This window comes from Ceratotherium simum, chromosome 19, assembly GCF_057802395.1.
Source record: "Ceratotherium simum simum isolate JZ-2026a chromosome 19, ASM5780239v1, whole genome shotgun sequence".
Lineage (NCBI taxonomy): Eukaryota > Metazoa > Chordata > Mammalia > Perissodactyla > Rhinocerotidae > Ceratotherium > Ceratotherium simum.
The window spans coordinates 36154814-36170164 of NC_141918.1; positions in this window are offsets into that span (position 1 = coordinate 36154814).

The window sequence follows — 15351 nt, forward strand, 5'->3', positions numbered from 1 at the left end:
TCTGTTGATTTTGGTGAAAAGATCAAAATACTTAGGTTCTATTCTATATCATTATTAATATTTCCTCTTTTCTGACTTAGTGCTGTTGAACATTAAATAGAATCCAATTGTTATCAAGTAGGAGCTATACAGGCTTAATCTCTGCCAACAGAGAGTGTAGTGTCCATTAAGTCTAAAATGTTTACTATCATCTTGCTCTCTAAGAAAAAGTTAGCTGACACCTGCTAGAGTTACTATCGCCCTCTAGTGAGAGTTCAAGGCTCTTTTCCACCCACAACACCAGTATCCCTCCATCCCACCTGAGGTCTGACTCTGCTTCAGATCAGGGACAACAGGAACTCCTCAGAGACAGCACTGTGCCAGGGCTCTAGAGGGCAGAGCTTTGGGTGGGAGGAGCAAAGGAGTTTAAGTCTCAGGTATTCACAGAATAGACTTTAGAGTTTGTTGGGATTTGGGCTTCTCTCTTCTCGTGTTAATGTCATGTAGGATCCAAAGTCTTCTCTCTGAGAAAATGTTTCCTTTTCTAACTCCTCAGAGAGCCCACTGGTTATCAGGATGGAGTCTGCAGTCCAGGAGTACCAGAGAGGATGTGTCCACTTGCTGTTCTAGGCCTTGAAATGATCTTTATGGCTTTGTCATACCACTAATGTGGAACGAGAATAAACTTAGTTAGATTGTGTGTTTAGGGAAAAGGAGCAAAGGTTAATACCTGACCCACCTTCATGTAGGCCAGGGACTCACAAAGAGTTTTTGTGACTCATCTAGGGTCTGTTCTATCTCACTGGAGTTTAGGATCCCATTCCAAGTTTTGAGGTCAAACTCCAGTAATAAAGTATGTGTATTTGCTGGTCTTTTCCAATGGTCTTTTCCATCTGTAGTGCCAGTAACCTTTTTGTCGAGGATTCAAGATTACCAGCCAACTTTCGCCCTATTTACCAAGCTAAGGATGGCATTATTATCGTTGTTTTGTTATTACAGTCCCTACCTTCAAGTGATTCCTAGTTGGTGATAAAAACATAAATGCAAACAGTTAGCCATAATGAAACGTGGTAAGTGAGGGACTGCTTCACCAGAGAAGGTAACGTTTCTCAGTGGCATGATGGAGGTGGGCCTTACCAGCTCCATCATTAAATATTTAGGAATCTTGATGGCTGGTTGTTAAAGATTTGGTAGCGTGAAATTGGCCATGGTGGGAATATCAACACCATGGAAACTGGCAAATGCTACAAATACAGACTATTTTTTTTGTTCAGAGAACTGATTTACCAAAACAATACTGCCTTTGAGCTGGAAAAAAGAGGGAGGGGGTGAAGTCATTGCAAACAGAGGGGACAGACATTAATATTAATATATAACATATAAAAATATCAGTAATATTTGATGTTGGAAAAGGTTTATTCTCTTTGACACATAACTATTCAATCTTACTTATTAAAATATGAAAATCATATATTTTCTAATTCTTTTGTATACTTAATTTGCCACAGACTTATAGGGTAAGTACAAGTTTCTCACTATAATTATGTTTTGATAATTTTCCTCTTATTATTTTTCACAGATTTGCATATATGCACACACACACACAGTCACATCCTGCTGTTTTCCTTGCATATCCAGCGTTATTCAGGATTCAGGAAATCTAATGTCAGCCTGATTTTTATCCATTTGTAGGCAAACTAGTCCCCTCTTCTTCGATGCTTTTAGTATTCATATATTATTCTATAATCCCAGCTTTCCACTATATCAAGAATGAGTCTTATTTCATTATTTTAGCTTGATATTTAGTGAAGCTTTTAAATCTATAAATTTGGTTTTCTTTTTCACCTGAGGCAGATTTTTCTGTGCTCGATTAGTTTTATTTGGTTATGTCAGAAAGAGCTTTCTTGGGATATAGGAAGATTATAGGAAAGATTATAGGAAGGTTAAAGGAAGGTTATAGGAAAAATCCTATAAATTTTCCTGTCAGTTTCACTTCTGTCCTTTGGATTTAAAGTTTCTCAAATCTGCTATCCTTATCATAGACTTGATTTGGCCACATCCATTTTTATCAACTCTAATGGGAATTTCGTTCTGCTCCTACTCCGGGTTTTCCTTCCATTCTTTCATTATTTCAGTCAGATTTCTTTGTATCTCTGCCTTTACCTAACACTCTTTAGTCTTTGCTCTCTTACTCCAAAGGCTACTTCTTTCTTTCATGTTTTTGAAGACATTAAGCATAGTTTACTAAACTTTGCCTTTTCCTTTTTCATACTGGTTTTCTCTGTTTGCTGCAGCGATGGAGATTCATCGAGACCTGGCATTTCCCAAAAGGTGTTTTCTTGGTTTCATTAGGGATTTCTCTTCTCATAGGTCCAGGCATTGCCATTATTTGACTCTAGACCCAAAGGCAGATTAATTTGCACAGATCTTAGAATATTTGTTTCTAGTAGTGATTAGTCCAGAAAGGATGGACTTAGTGTTTCTTTTCTTGAGGGGAAAGGCATCTCAGCCAATGCTCCCCAACATATACCTCAGATGGCTTTGGGGTGAAAGCCCCAGAATGGATGTACAGGTAGGGTCTGGCTGGCTTAAAAAATGATTCTTTGGCTTCAAAAATTATTTTTAGGCAGCTAAAAAAAAATGTCCCATGTTTTTCTGGTCTGTGTAATTTTTGTGGCCAGAGTTTGGGGCGGACAAAGGAGGGTAAACCAAAGACTTTTCCCACTCTTGATTTGGACTCATCCTAGTTGCTCTGCACGTACAGCTGTATCATATGACGTGGAGCAGGATTTCTCAATGGCTGGGCCATTGACATTTTGGACCAGATAATTCATTACTGTGAGGGCTGTCCTGTGCTCTGTAGGACGTTTAGCGGTCTCCCTGGTCTCTATCTAGTAGATGGAAATGGCAACCCCCTGTCCCCAGTTGTGACAACCAAAAACGTCTCCAGACATTGCCAAATGCTCCTTGGGGAGCAAAATTGCCATTCCTTCTTCCTACTGAGAACCAGTGCTATAGAGTCTAAGAATATACTTCTAAATCCATACTAAATGTTAGATATTTTATGGAGCTTTCTTCAAAACTGCATGTTCTTTTATCTGAATTTTTAGTACTGTTGCCAGTCTTTTTCTCTAGGCATTTTTTCCCAGGCATTTAGTAGAATGTTGAATGGAATTGTATGAGGAATTGCTTTTTTGCTGCTGTGTTTCTTTATTCACTGATTAATCTGCCAAATATTCATTGAGCACATAACATAAGCCAGGGTCTCTGCTGGGTCCTGGGACAACAAACTGAGTAAGATACTTTCCCTGCCAATTCTTAACTTTGGGGACTTCTAAGATTTATACAAATGATCATATTTATCTTCTTGAAATTTCTTATCGTTTTGGCTTCCGTAATAAACGTTTACTCTGGTTCTCTTCCTACATCTTGACTAAATATAGTAATTGTCAGTACTTTGAAAATGTTAGTATCATTTACAAATTTCCAAAGGAGGGGGTAAAACCTGTGGTATTCCCTAATCTTATTTGATCCTGGAGCCCTATTTTCTCCAGAGCCTTTCTTGAGATTATTAGGCCAGGTTACAGGCTTTGCAAAATACTCATCTACTCATGTCTCTATTATCTAAAGGTGGATGACACTGATGCTTTTCAAATTAATATCTTCAGCCCTGACGTTTTATAGAGCCCCAGACCCAAATATTCCATTCCTTCTGGGTATCTCCAGATTAAAGTCTCACAAACACCTCAAATTCAGTACTTCTTCCAAGGCATCCATGACCCCCAAAATTGAGAGTAAAATGTCTTGTTTTCTTCTCTACCTTTTTTTTTTTTTTTTACCCTGAGAAAGACTAGCCTTGAACTAACATCTGTTGCCAATCTCCCTCTTTTTTTGCTTGAGGAAGATTAGCCCTGAGCTAACTTCTGTGCCACTCCTCGTCTACTTTATATGTGGGTCGCTGCCACAGCATGGCTGATGAGTGGTGTAGGTCTGTGCTTGGGATCTGAACTCTCAAACCCAGGCCGCCAAAGCAGAGCATGCTGGACTTAAGCACTAGGCCATGGGGCTGGCCCCTTTCCTTTGTACTTTTCATACTGTTCTGTCATCACCTTGGCTCAGTGTAGGTTGGTCATTTGTTACAATTCGGTCTCCTTAGACTGTGAGAACCCGAATGCAGGGTCTAGGCCTCTTCTTCACTTTTTTTTCCTGAATTTGGAACAGAATGGATGTTCAGATGTTTTCTTCAAAACTGTTGGTGGCCCGGGTTCAGATCCCAGGCGTGCACCGACGCACCGCTTGTCAGGCCATGCTGTGGCGGCGTCCCATATAAAGTGGAGGAAGATGGGCACGGATGTTAGCCCAGGGCCAGTCTTCCTCAGCAAAAAGTGGAGGATTGGCGACAAATGTTAGCTCTGGGCTGATCTTCCTCACACACACACACACACACACACACAAAAACCTGAATTTAAAAATACAAAAACCCAGGAGAAAAGTAATACCACTGATATTTCTTAGAAAATGTTATTAGCTTATTTTTCTACATATTTAGACTGAGGTTCAGGGATAGATTTGATAGCCCTAGGAGCCTAAAGTGAGATGCTGGAGAGGAGGAAGTGCAAGTGAAGAAAGCACAGAGAAGTGGGGAGCTTGGATTTGCAAAGACAAACTTGAATGATTTAATTATAGTGGATGGTGCTAGCGGTGTCTTTGAAAAAAATTTAAGCTTCTTTTGTTTTTATTTTTGCTTTTGGCCAGTCTTAAAGATTTTGCAGGTTGGCTTGGGTCCCATGTAATGATTAAACATTTGTTTCTTAAAAAGGGAATTGATTCTTTTGTTCTGTGATGCTCAATCCAAGAATAAATCATGAACACATTTGGAAAGATGTACTGAAGTTTTATCTGGTTCCGTGAGAACAATATGCTACTAGATAATCATTCTTTTGTAATAGCTCAAGAAAGTAAGTTTTTTTTTTTTTAATTAAAACTCTGTATAGTGCTTCTGATTATATTCACACCAGAGTAAACATCATGACAGGGTTTTGGGGATCCCACCAAATCTTCCCGACACAATTCTTTGCTGGGGTCAGAAATGCCATTTTTCTCTCTTTTCTGTTGATATGGGTATGTTATGGGTCCATTTATCTTTGCGTTCAGGTGCAGCAAGACAGAGATGAGGAAGAGAATCTGCCAAGCACTAGGAAACAATATTAAATGAGCACCTTGAGGAAATTGCAAAGTAGTTTCTACTTTATCAGATTTCCAATTCCTGGTATCTTGCTTTGGAACTTTTGTATTACTTTGATATCACTCGTGCAATGTTCCATTTCTGAAACTGCTAGATCCACAATAATCAGTAGCCTCTTTCGGGCAATGTATAAAACAAAAACCATAGATTACAATCTGTTGATTGTAAAAATAAATAGGTTGATTTTCTTTCTCAGCTATCAATACAGACTTGTTGTTTGTCGAGAAAAAGTGAATGTGGGGTTTCTGTTCTTCTAAGTGTGTGTGAAAAAAAAGAAACCTGCGAGGATCAAACCTCATGGCACAGGTATAGTTACATTATATTATTTGATCTTTTCTGTGTCTATAGTTAGCATCATCCAAGCTCAGATACTATAATCAGCAAAATGGGGTAACTCCATTTTGTTTTATTGATATAGACACCTGAGGACACTTTGCATTATAGAAGACGTGATTTGATTTAAACTAGGCCTATATGCACAATGTAATGAAGTGCTTTATAATGGAGTTATCTAACAATGCTTAATGTACATTGAAACATAAGTCAGTGGTTATGTTTATTTAAAGTGGGATAAGGATGATGGTTTATGGAGGCAAATGGAGTAATACTAAGAAAGTAGTGATAATGTGACACATTCACTTCCATATTAACCATCTGTGCTCTGATGGAGGGGCCAAAAGCACAGGGCAGTACTTTGCTTGAGTTATAAACATGGTATGTATGGCCTATGTCACATGTTATTTAAAATACGTAAGTTAGCACATTCAACAGTTCTTTTTCCCGAAGGTAAATTTCAGACATTTTGATGAAGTTTTAGGAAACCAAAAGAGAAAATTTATGAGTTAATATACATAAAACCTTCAGAAAAGTAAAAGTAAGTAAGTTCTCTGCATTTGCTATTATTGTGTATCGAATATTTACTGTCAGCTTAAGGATTTTAGTTAACATTAACTTCATATGAAGTATCTACTGTGTGTAGGAGGCCATACTGTAAGTTCTGTGATTCACGAATACAGTAGACATAGTATTTTCCACAAGAAGCTTGCACATCAGTGGTAAAGGAATGCATACACACAAAAAAAGAAAATTAAGAGTATAAAGCAGTATGGTAAGTGCCCAGTGGCTTTAGAGTTCAGAGAATGGAGAGATCCTTGTGGCCTCAGACAAGATATAGACTGATTGATTATATTGGAGGAATATTGGAAAAGGGGGTAAACATTTCAGGAAGGGAAAGAAAAAAAAGAAGTGGAGATAGGACTACATAAAATATTTGTATGTTGGCTGTACTGGAGGCTAGGATAAGAAGACGAGATTAGAAAGGAATGCCAGAATCACAGGTCTGGACTCGGCTCCATTTAGTCATTGGAAATTTCTGAGCAGTGATAAGCCAGGATGATATTTGTGTTTCAGGAGGTTAGCATGGCAGTTATGTATAGAGAGGATTTTAGTGAGAGAGAAACGGGAGGGTAATAAGCTGACCAACAGGTAAACAGGAAAATAGGTAGCAGTGGAAATGGAAAGGAAAAGTTGAGTGCAATGGACATTACCAAAGAAGACTTGTCATGCTTTATTGTATTTATGAGATGTTATTCTTTATGTACTCTCCATACTGGAGTAAATTCCTTCATTTGTAAAGAAATTATTTCAGAATTCTTAAGGATTATGGTCAATTTTTCATAAACACTAACTTTGTTTCTATGGCTAAAATAATTAAATAGTAGTAGATGAAAGAGATATCTATTTTAAAGCGTTTATAATTTAGTGAATATTTTGAAAGCTGTTGCCGGAATTTGGGTTTTGGATTAGGCTGACCATAGCTCAGTTATGGGCTTTGCAATTTACTTATGTGAATTTGGGCAAGTTGTTACTCTCTGAATGGCCTGTGTCTCATCTCTAAAATGCTGAATAATAACACTTTCCTCCTTGATTTATTATGAGGATGAAATAATAGATTTAAAATGCCCAGACATAGGGGCCAGCCCAGTGGCGCAAGCGGTTTAAGTTCGGATCCCGGGAGCACACCGACGCACCGCTTGTCAGGCCATGCTGTGGCGGCGTCCCATATAAAGCGGAGGAAGATGGGCATGGATGTTAGCCCAGGGCCAGTCTTACTCAGCAAAAAGAGGAGGATTGGCAGATGTTAGCTCAGGGCTGATCTTCCTCACAAAAAAATAAATAAACAAAATAAAATGCCCAGACATATTTACAACATATAATAATTATGTAGTACACGTAAGTACAAATAATGTCAGAAAACTAAGCATAAAAAAATATAAAGCTGACCTCAATTTAAAGTCTGTCACAGGGCATGGAATACATTACACTTTATTTTTCCAGCTTCAAGGACTTTACAGTCTTGTTTTCCTATTATTGCACTGATTTCTCCCTTAAAACCTCACTTACTTGTTCCTTCTCTTCTCTTTGACCTCTTTCTGTTGGTATGAGCCAGAGATCAGATCTTGGGTTTCTCTATTTCACACTTTCCCTTGATGAGCTCTTCCAGTCCTATGACTTTAAAATATCATCTATGTGAAATAACGTCTGTGGTAGTTTTAAAGACATGTTCTCAAATTCTTTGATTCTCCTCCCTTCAAAAGATCAAGCTTAATTCCACTTCCCTGAGTATGGATTGTGGACTGAGCACAGTGACTCTTTTCTATGTAAAGTGTGACTAAGTAGTGGAATATCACTTTTGAGATCAGGGCTTCCATCTTGGGTTTTCTCTCTCTCTCAATCATCAGTTGCTCTACGGGAAGACCTGCGCTAGAAGCCCTATGAGGAGACTGTGTAGGGAGGAACTGCAGCCTCCTGCCAGCAGCCACAGGAGTGAGCTTGGAAGCAGATTCTCCAGGCTCGATCAAGTCTTCAGAGATTACAGCCTCAGTGACCACTTGATTGGAACCTCATGAGAATCCGCGAGCCAGAACTGCTCGCTAAGCCATGTCTGGATTCCCGACATTCAGAAACTGTGTGAGATAGTAATTTTCTTTTGCTTTAAGAAGCTAAACTTTGGTATAATTTGTTATACAGAAATAGGTAACTAACGTAACCCCTGAATTTATATCTCTAGTCAGACCTCTCTCCTGAACTCCAGACTTGTATATCCAACTGCCTACTTGCTATCTCTACCTGGATGTCTAATAGATATCTTGATTTCAACGTGTTTAAAACTAAACTCATGTTCTTTGCTCTCCTCCCCTCAAGGCCCCAGCATGATTTTCCCATGCCAGTTCCTGGAAGTTGCTAAGTTACTAAGTCTTGGAGAAATCCTATTACACTCTTTCCCCAATTTATTGGGAAATTTTTTTGGCTCTACTTACAAACTCTATTTTGAGTTGACCACTTCTCACCACCTCACTGCTGCCACTCTAGTACAAGCCAACCTCATCTCTTTCCTGCATTATTGCAAGAAACCCCTAATCGTCTCCCAGCTTCTATCTTTGTCTCCCTCTCCCACGGTATATTCTCAACACAGAAGACAGTTATCCTTTAAAAATGTATTCTTCTCCTTTAAAAATTTGAGTCAAATTTCCAGTTCTAAGAGTGGTGGAGTTTCTTGTATTGGACTAACCTTCCTGCAGATAGCAATTATAAAACCCAGACAAAATATTCTTTGTTTGATATAGAAAACAACACACTTTCTGAAAGATTCTCCAAAGGCAGGTCCTCTGTTTAAAGCATTCTCTTAACAGCCAGGGCCCTCACGTATGGTCACACTCATTGTGCAGGGCACAATTTCAGGAGCTGCTGTTCACATATTCTACAGTGCAAGTGGCAGAAGCACCCATCTTACATTGGGAAAAACATATTGCAACCATATTCTTTTGAACTTGTTTCTTTTCCTAGATATCTGACGTTAATATTCCCTAATTTTTTCTATCCCCGTTCCTTATACTGACGTACCCTCCAAATCTCTTCAAGTTCCTTCCTGTTCAATATTTCTCTTTTTCACAGTTCCTTGTGGCCTAACTCATTGTCTTCCCATTGATAGCTTGGTTTTCTCACATAGTTCTGTATCCCTCCTCTTCTCCTTCATGAGGATCACCCATTTTCCCTCATTCTCTTTTCTCCATGAGCAATGTCATCAAAGTAATTCCTTATTTAACCTATATTTACATTTATAGATCAATTCATGTTTATAAGACAGCTCTTATCCAAAGTACTGATGCAGAAACACAAAACAAATAACATAAGAATGGGATCTCGAGGTGTTCATTTTTTCCCTAAATATTTCTGAATGTGTAGATGATTGGATGTGATTTAAATTACATTTTAAAGGCCTATTTCATTATATTTTTATATGTGCATTGGCTGGAGTAAGACCTTCCAAGACGGTTTTCTAGAATAAGCAAGAGGAAGAGGAAAACTAGGAAAACCTATAGTATGAACCAGAAGGAGAGTTAGAGACAGCATCTGGAATATATACTTAGGAAAGCACTGCACAACTTAATTACATGGAAGGAAGATCAGCAGGCGTGCAGGGACTTGAACTCATCCTAGCAACAGTTTTGATCTGTACCTATGCTGTCAACATTAGCTTTAGCTGAGAGACGTCTATGCCTCTGTTATTCAGGAAACACTACTGACCAATTCTGATGTGCATTCTTATATGTAACTTTATTTTAGATGTTCAATTATTTCAAAAAACCCTAAAAATCAAGTAATATTGAGTAAAATTTTGATCTTCTTTCTTATTTCAAGTTAAACCACTAGGTTTTTTTTTTTCTTTTTCAGCAAAAGTAGCACCAATTTGATGTTTTATTGATTTAGAAATACATGCTTTCTCAGACTTTACATGCTATGCTTTGAAGGCCTGACTGCTGGGTGCTGTATTTTAGCACAATAACACTCTTGGGGGTGGAAGGTCTGTTGCTCTTTAATTGTTGCTGTTTGTTTGTTTATCATTTTTTTCTTGACTGAGAAGTCAGTGTAAATAGATATGTGCATTTTATTACAGGAGACCAACTACAGGCTGGAAATAGTTTTGTAAGACATTATTCATTTTCCTTTTTTCCTTCCTTTCATCAAAATCCAGCATAGATAACAAACATATGGAAAGAATAAATGCTGGGGAGAGAAAATAACTATGAAGTATTTTTTTTATGTATATAAAAGGTTGTAAAAATTCCCTTGTGCATTGTTATAGAACTTCATGGTAACTTTTGTTTAAGCTCATGGGTTTGTTAGAAGTTACTAATTGGATGTTCAATTTCAATGCTTTATTTTTGTAAGAATTTTATCTACATTCCATTCACTTATGAAAAACACATTTTCCTAACTTATCTACTTTAACAGTAAGACTAAAAATGCCGCAGGAAAGGAAAGAGAGTGCTGAGAAGGACTTTGCCTAAAAGGAGATTTTGATTGGCATACTGTTCAACAAGATATAGATGAAGATGGCCAGACATCCTGGACTGTTCATACCAATTTCAATTCAATTCACTTCAACAAATAGTCTTTTAACGATCTAAAAATTATAAGACATTGGACTGGACTCGGCAGGAGATAAACATATGGGATACACTTCTTCCCCTAAGTAGTTTAGTTTGGTTGGGGTTGGAGGAGGCAATAAAACTTGTACATATGTAACTATTATAGGATGCAAGAGTAAATGGGTTTTGTTAAAGAGCTATCAGTACAGTGCTATAATGTGAAGAGCTTAAATAGGAGGAGATGGTCTTCTTTCAGGGCCATGAAGGTTATTAAGGCTTCCTGGAGGGAGCTATTTTTTAAATGAACATTGGAAGAAATGGAGTTTTTAAAAGCAGAGAAAGAGAGAAAGCCATATCAGGAAGAGAGAAAAATGTGAATCAAATGTGCTTTTAATTTTGCTAGCAACTAGGGGACTTATGAAGGCTTTTGACAGATTGGAGTAGTGTTTTAGAAAGACCACCCTGGCAGAGATGTTTAAGATGAAGTTCAGAAAAAACCTCAGCAGATCACATAGGATTCTATGAGTATTTTTCACTTGAAATATAAGTAGAGCTTAATATAAATCTCTTTGTAATCTGGACCCAACCTGTATTTATCCCACCACTTTTTTTTCTGCACACTAGGATAATAAGAAGAACCTTGGGAAATTCTAAATTTTAAAGGATTTAAAATGGAAAAAAATGGCTGAGAAGAAACAATACTATGAGAAAAATAGTTAAAGAGCAAACTAAGAGAGAATAATGTAAGGAACACTTCTCAACTCAGGTTTTGAGCCTAGCATCATCCTGATACCAATACTTGAAAAGAACAGTAAGACAGAAAATCACAGACCAATGTTCCTAATGAACATGGACTCAAAAATTCTGAGTCCAGTTATATATAGGAAGAAAAATGTCCAAGTCAGGTTTATTCCAGGAATGCAAGGATGGTTTAAAGTTTGAAAATCAATCAGTGTAAATAATCACATAAGTAAAAGTAAAAACACATAAGATAATCTCAATAGATGCAAAGAAATATTTGATAAAATTCAACTCCCATTATGACAAAAACTCTTAGCAAGCTAGAAATTGAAGGGAACTCTCTTAATCTGACAAAGAATATCTACAGTTAAGAGCTATTGCTATAGGCATTTGGAGAGTATTTTCATGGAATGATGTGGGGGGCTGAAGCCTGTCTGAAAACAAATGAAGAATTGTGGGACTCAATGACAACCATTTTTTACAAGGCTTGGCTATGATGGGAAAAGGAGAAAAAGGGAAGGGTGATAGTTCCAGGAAGATATTAGGAAGGGTTTTTTATTTTATTTATTTTTGTTATTTTGAAAATGGGAGAAAATTGAACTATTTATCATTCCCTAAATAAACCATGCAGTTTTACTCTCTATACTTTGCACATTGTTTATATCTGGGTGCTGACAGGAAAGAGACTCGTACTTAAAGGGTTTAACTGGAGAGAGCTAAATGTAGGGACTATTTACAAAAGTATGGGAAAGAAGAAGGAAACCAACCATGGATGTTGGGGTACATGGGGACCCAAAATACTGGAAAGCTATTACTCCCCCTAAACCTGAAGTTGTTACCAGAAACCAGTGAGAGTTGTAGCCTCCTAATGGTGGCCTGATAAGATAAATACCCTGCACTCTCTTTCCCACCCTCCATTATCCTGCAGGTGCCTACTATTGGCTGATTGCAGCAGAAGTCAGAAGGCAAGAAAGTCTGGGTAATGCAGTCTGTAAGGGTCACTCTTTCAGGTCATAAAAAGGTGGGCAACAAAGAGATCTGGAGAGGAGAATGAAGAATAATCAGCGCACACATGTTGTTCTCTAACTGTAATGCCCTTCTCTACTTTTCTACCCAGCAAAATCCTGATTATTCTTCAAGGCTCAATCCATGAGTAACATTCTGTGAAGACTCATAGTACCTCCCAAGCAAAGATATTTGGTCTCTCTTCTATCTGCATTATGTATCTGGGACAAAGAGTATTTATTGGGTGCAAATATGTGACAGACACAGTAATAACCCATATTATTTACCTCATTTATCCATATAATCTTGCAAGGTAGATAGTATATCTATTTAACCACTGAAGAAAGCTAGTTAAGTAACTTGTCCAAATGTACAGAGCTGGTGAGTGGCAATTTTGCAAAGTCCATACTGCCTGCATCACTCCATGTTCCCATGGTGCTTTGTGTACAGATTAGGAAGAGCACTTACCACATTGTATTAGTTGAAATTCAAGTAAGAAAAACATATACGAAGCAAATGATGATCTCAAAATTTCAACAGGAGAGCACTTCATCACGGTGCCTTTCATCACTAGTAGAGTGTAAGCTCCCCTAAGATAATGGGGTTGGGCTGGGGTTCAGACCTGGTATCACAGAGAAACAGAATGACAGCAAAGCATGGAGTCAGAGTTTTAGTATATAAGACAGGTCTGTTTCATGTTGTAATGTGTCTGTATCATGTTGCAAATGATGGAAATCCTTCTCAAAGTAGTTCAAGCAACAAAAGGTAATATATTAGTCCATATAGCTAGAAAGTCCAAAGTGGACCTGGTTTCAAGTATAGATAAATCTAAGGGTTCAAGGGTTCATACAATATCTTTAGGGATTCTTCTCTCTCCCTATCTCTCTGTTTTACTTGTTTTAGCTTTTCCTTGTCCATTGGCTCAATTTTCTCCTTCTGACAAGTTTTCTCTACTGCCACTGGCAGCCTTAGGTTTACACGGTCCTGTCTTAGCACATCCAGTTGAATGAGAACTTCTTTGCAAGATCTATTTGTTAATTTAGGAAAGCCTCTGTTTGGCCTTGGTTATTTGTTAAATGCTCACCCCAGGATCAATTACTGTGATAGGGAAATTGGTCACAATAATTGGTCATGCTTGGGTTACCTGTCTACCACTAAGAATGGGAGAGGGAGTAACTGTATAGGATGCTAGAAAAATGAGATTTAATGGGAAAGGTTCTGGATAGTCCCCAAAAATATCTATCGTAATCCTTATCCAGTCTCCTTACCAAATTTATTTTCAAATTAAATGCATTCTTCTTTCAAAGCATTTTTTGTTTGCATCCTAGCTTCTCCATTAAGCTTCTCAAGAAATAATTAGCGTGACTCTAATCATTACAAGTAAAACTATGGTATTTTCACCCTTATGAAAGCTCTTTCTCACCATGGTTAATTTTGCATAGCAAATCTATATTGCAGTTTACCCCTAACATCACAATCTTAAAAACACAGGAATGCCTTCATATTGAGCGATGTGTTAGATTAGTCTTCACTTTTTTCAGGAGATTCTCAACCACTGACATGTGCCTGACAACTCAAATTACTTTTCTTGTCTGTCTGCTGTATCAATATTTCTTAAACTTTTTGAGTCAACAAGAATCTGATGAAAGCTGAGGACCCGCTCCCTAGAAAAATACACATATAAACATAGCATGAATTTTTTATAGAATTCACAAATGTCTCATGTGGAGACCAATTTAGGATGTGGGGAGAACAAAGTAGAGGCCTGCATAGATAGTTAATGCCTTAGCTGAGGAGTGCACAATTTCTTCTGTAGCCTTTATTCTACAAGCCTTCAGAATATTTTAACAGAGGTGAGATTGTCAGACTTGCACTTTCGTTATATTACTTGGTATAGAGAGAAGAAATGAATTTGAGGTCATGGGAAAGGCAGGTTCCGGAGAGATTAGTAAAGAGATTGATATAAATGTACGGGAGGTCAGATAGGCATAACTTTATAATTTAGTGTAAGTGGGGGTTAGGGTAGAACTCTAGGATGAATCTCAAGTTTCCAGATGGATTGTGGTGGCATTAACTGAGAATGGAAATATCAGAGGTGGAACAACTTTGGCAGATTATGATGAGCTCTATTATAAATCCCTGGAATTTAAGGTACACAAATTAATGTGGGACAGTGGGATATACAGGATATATGTTCATGATGACAATCTGGAATCCTCGTGTAGAACAGTGTCTCTCCAACCTTAGCCTTTAGAGGCCTTGTGGAGACAAATTGCAGGGCTCCACCCCCAGAGTTTCTGATTCAGTAGGTCTGGGGTGGGGCTGAAGAATATGCAGTTCTAAAATCTTCCCAGGTGATGCTGATGCTGTTGGTCTGGAGACCACACTGGGAAACATTGATGTAGAAGATTTCTGTTGTTTTGGGTTTCTGTCCAAGTTTTTCTCTCTTTGTAACAGCATCCCTTCTAACCTCCCCCCAAAACTTCCTTTGGGAAATTCCTCCTCTCTTAATCCAACCATTCTCTTCTTGTTTTTCTGCCTATGTTCATTCATGTGTGATTACACATGGAGAGATCTGTCTGTGTAGAAGATCAATTTCATAGAAACAGGTCATGGAATGGTGGTTGCCAGGGCTGGGGACAGGGGGAAACAGGGAGATGTAGGTCAAAGGGTACAAACTTCCAATTATACGATGAATAAATTCTGAGGATGTAATGTACAGCATAGTTAATAATACGGTATTGTATACTGGAAAGTTGCCAGGAGTAGATCTTAAGTGTTCTCACCACACACTAAAAAAAAAGAGTTAACTATATGAGGTGATGGATGTGTTAATTATTTTGATCTTGGTAATCATTCCACTGTGTGTGTGTGTGTGTGTATATATATATATATAAAATCATGTTGTACACTTTAAATATATACGTTTATATTAGTCAATGATTCCAC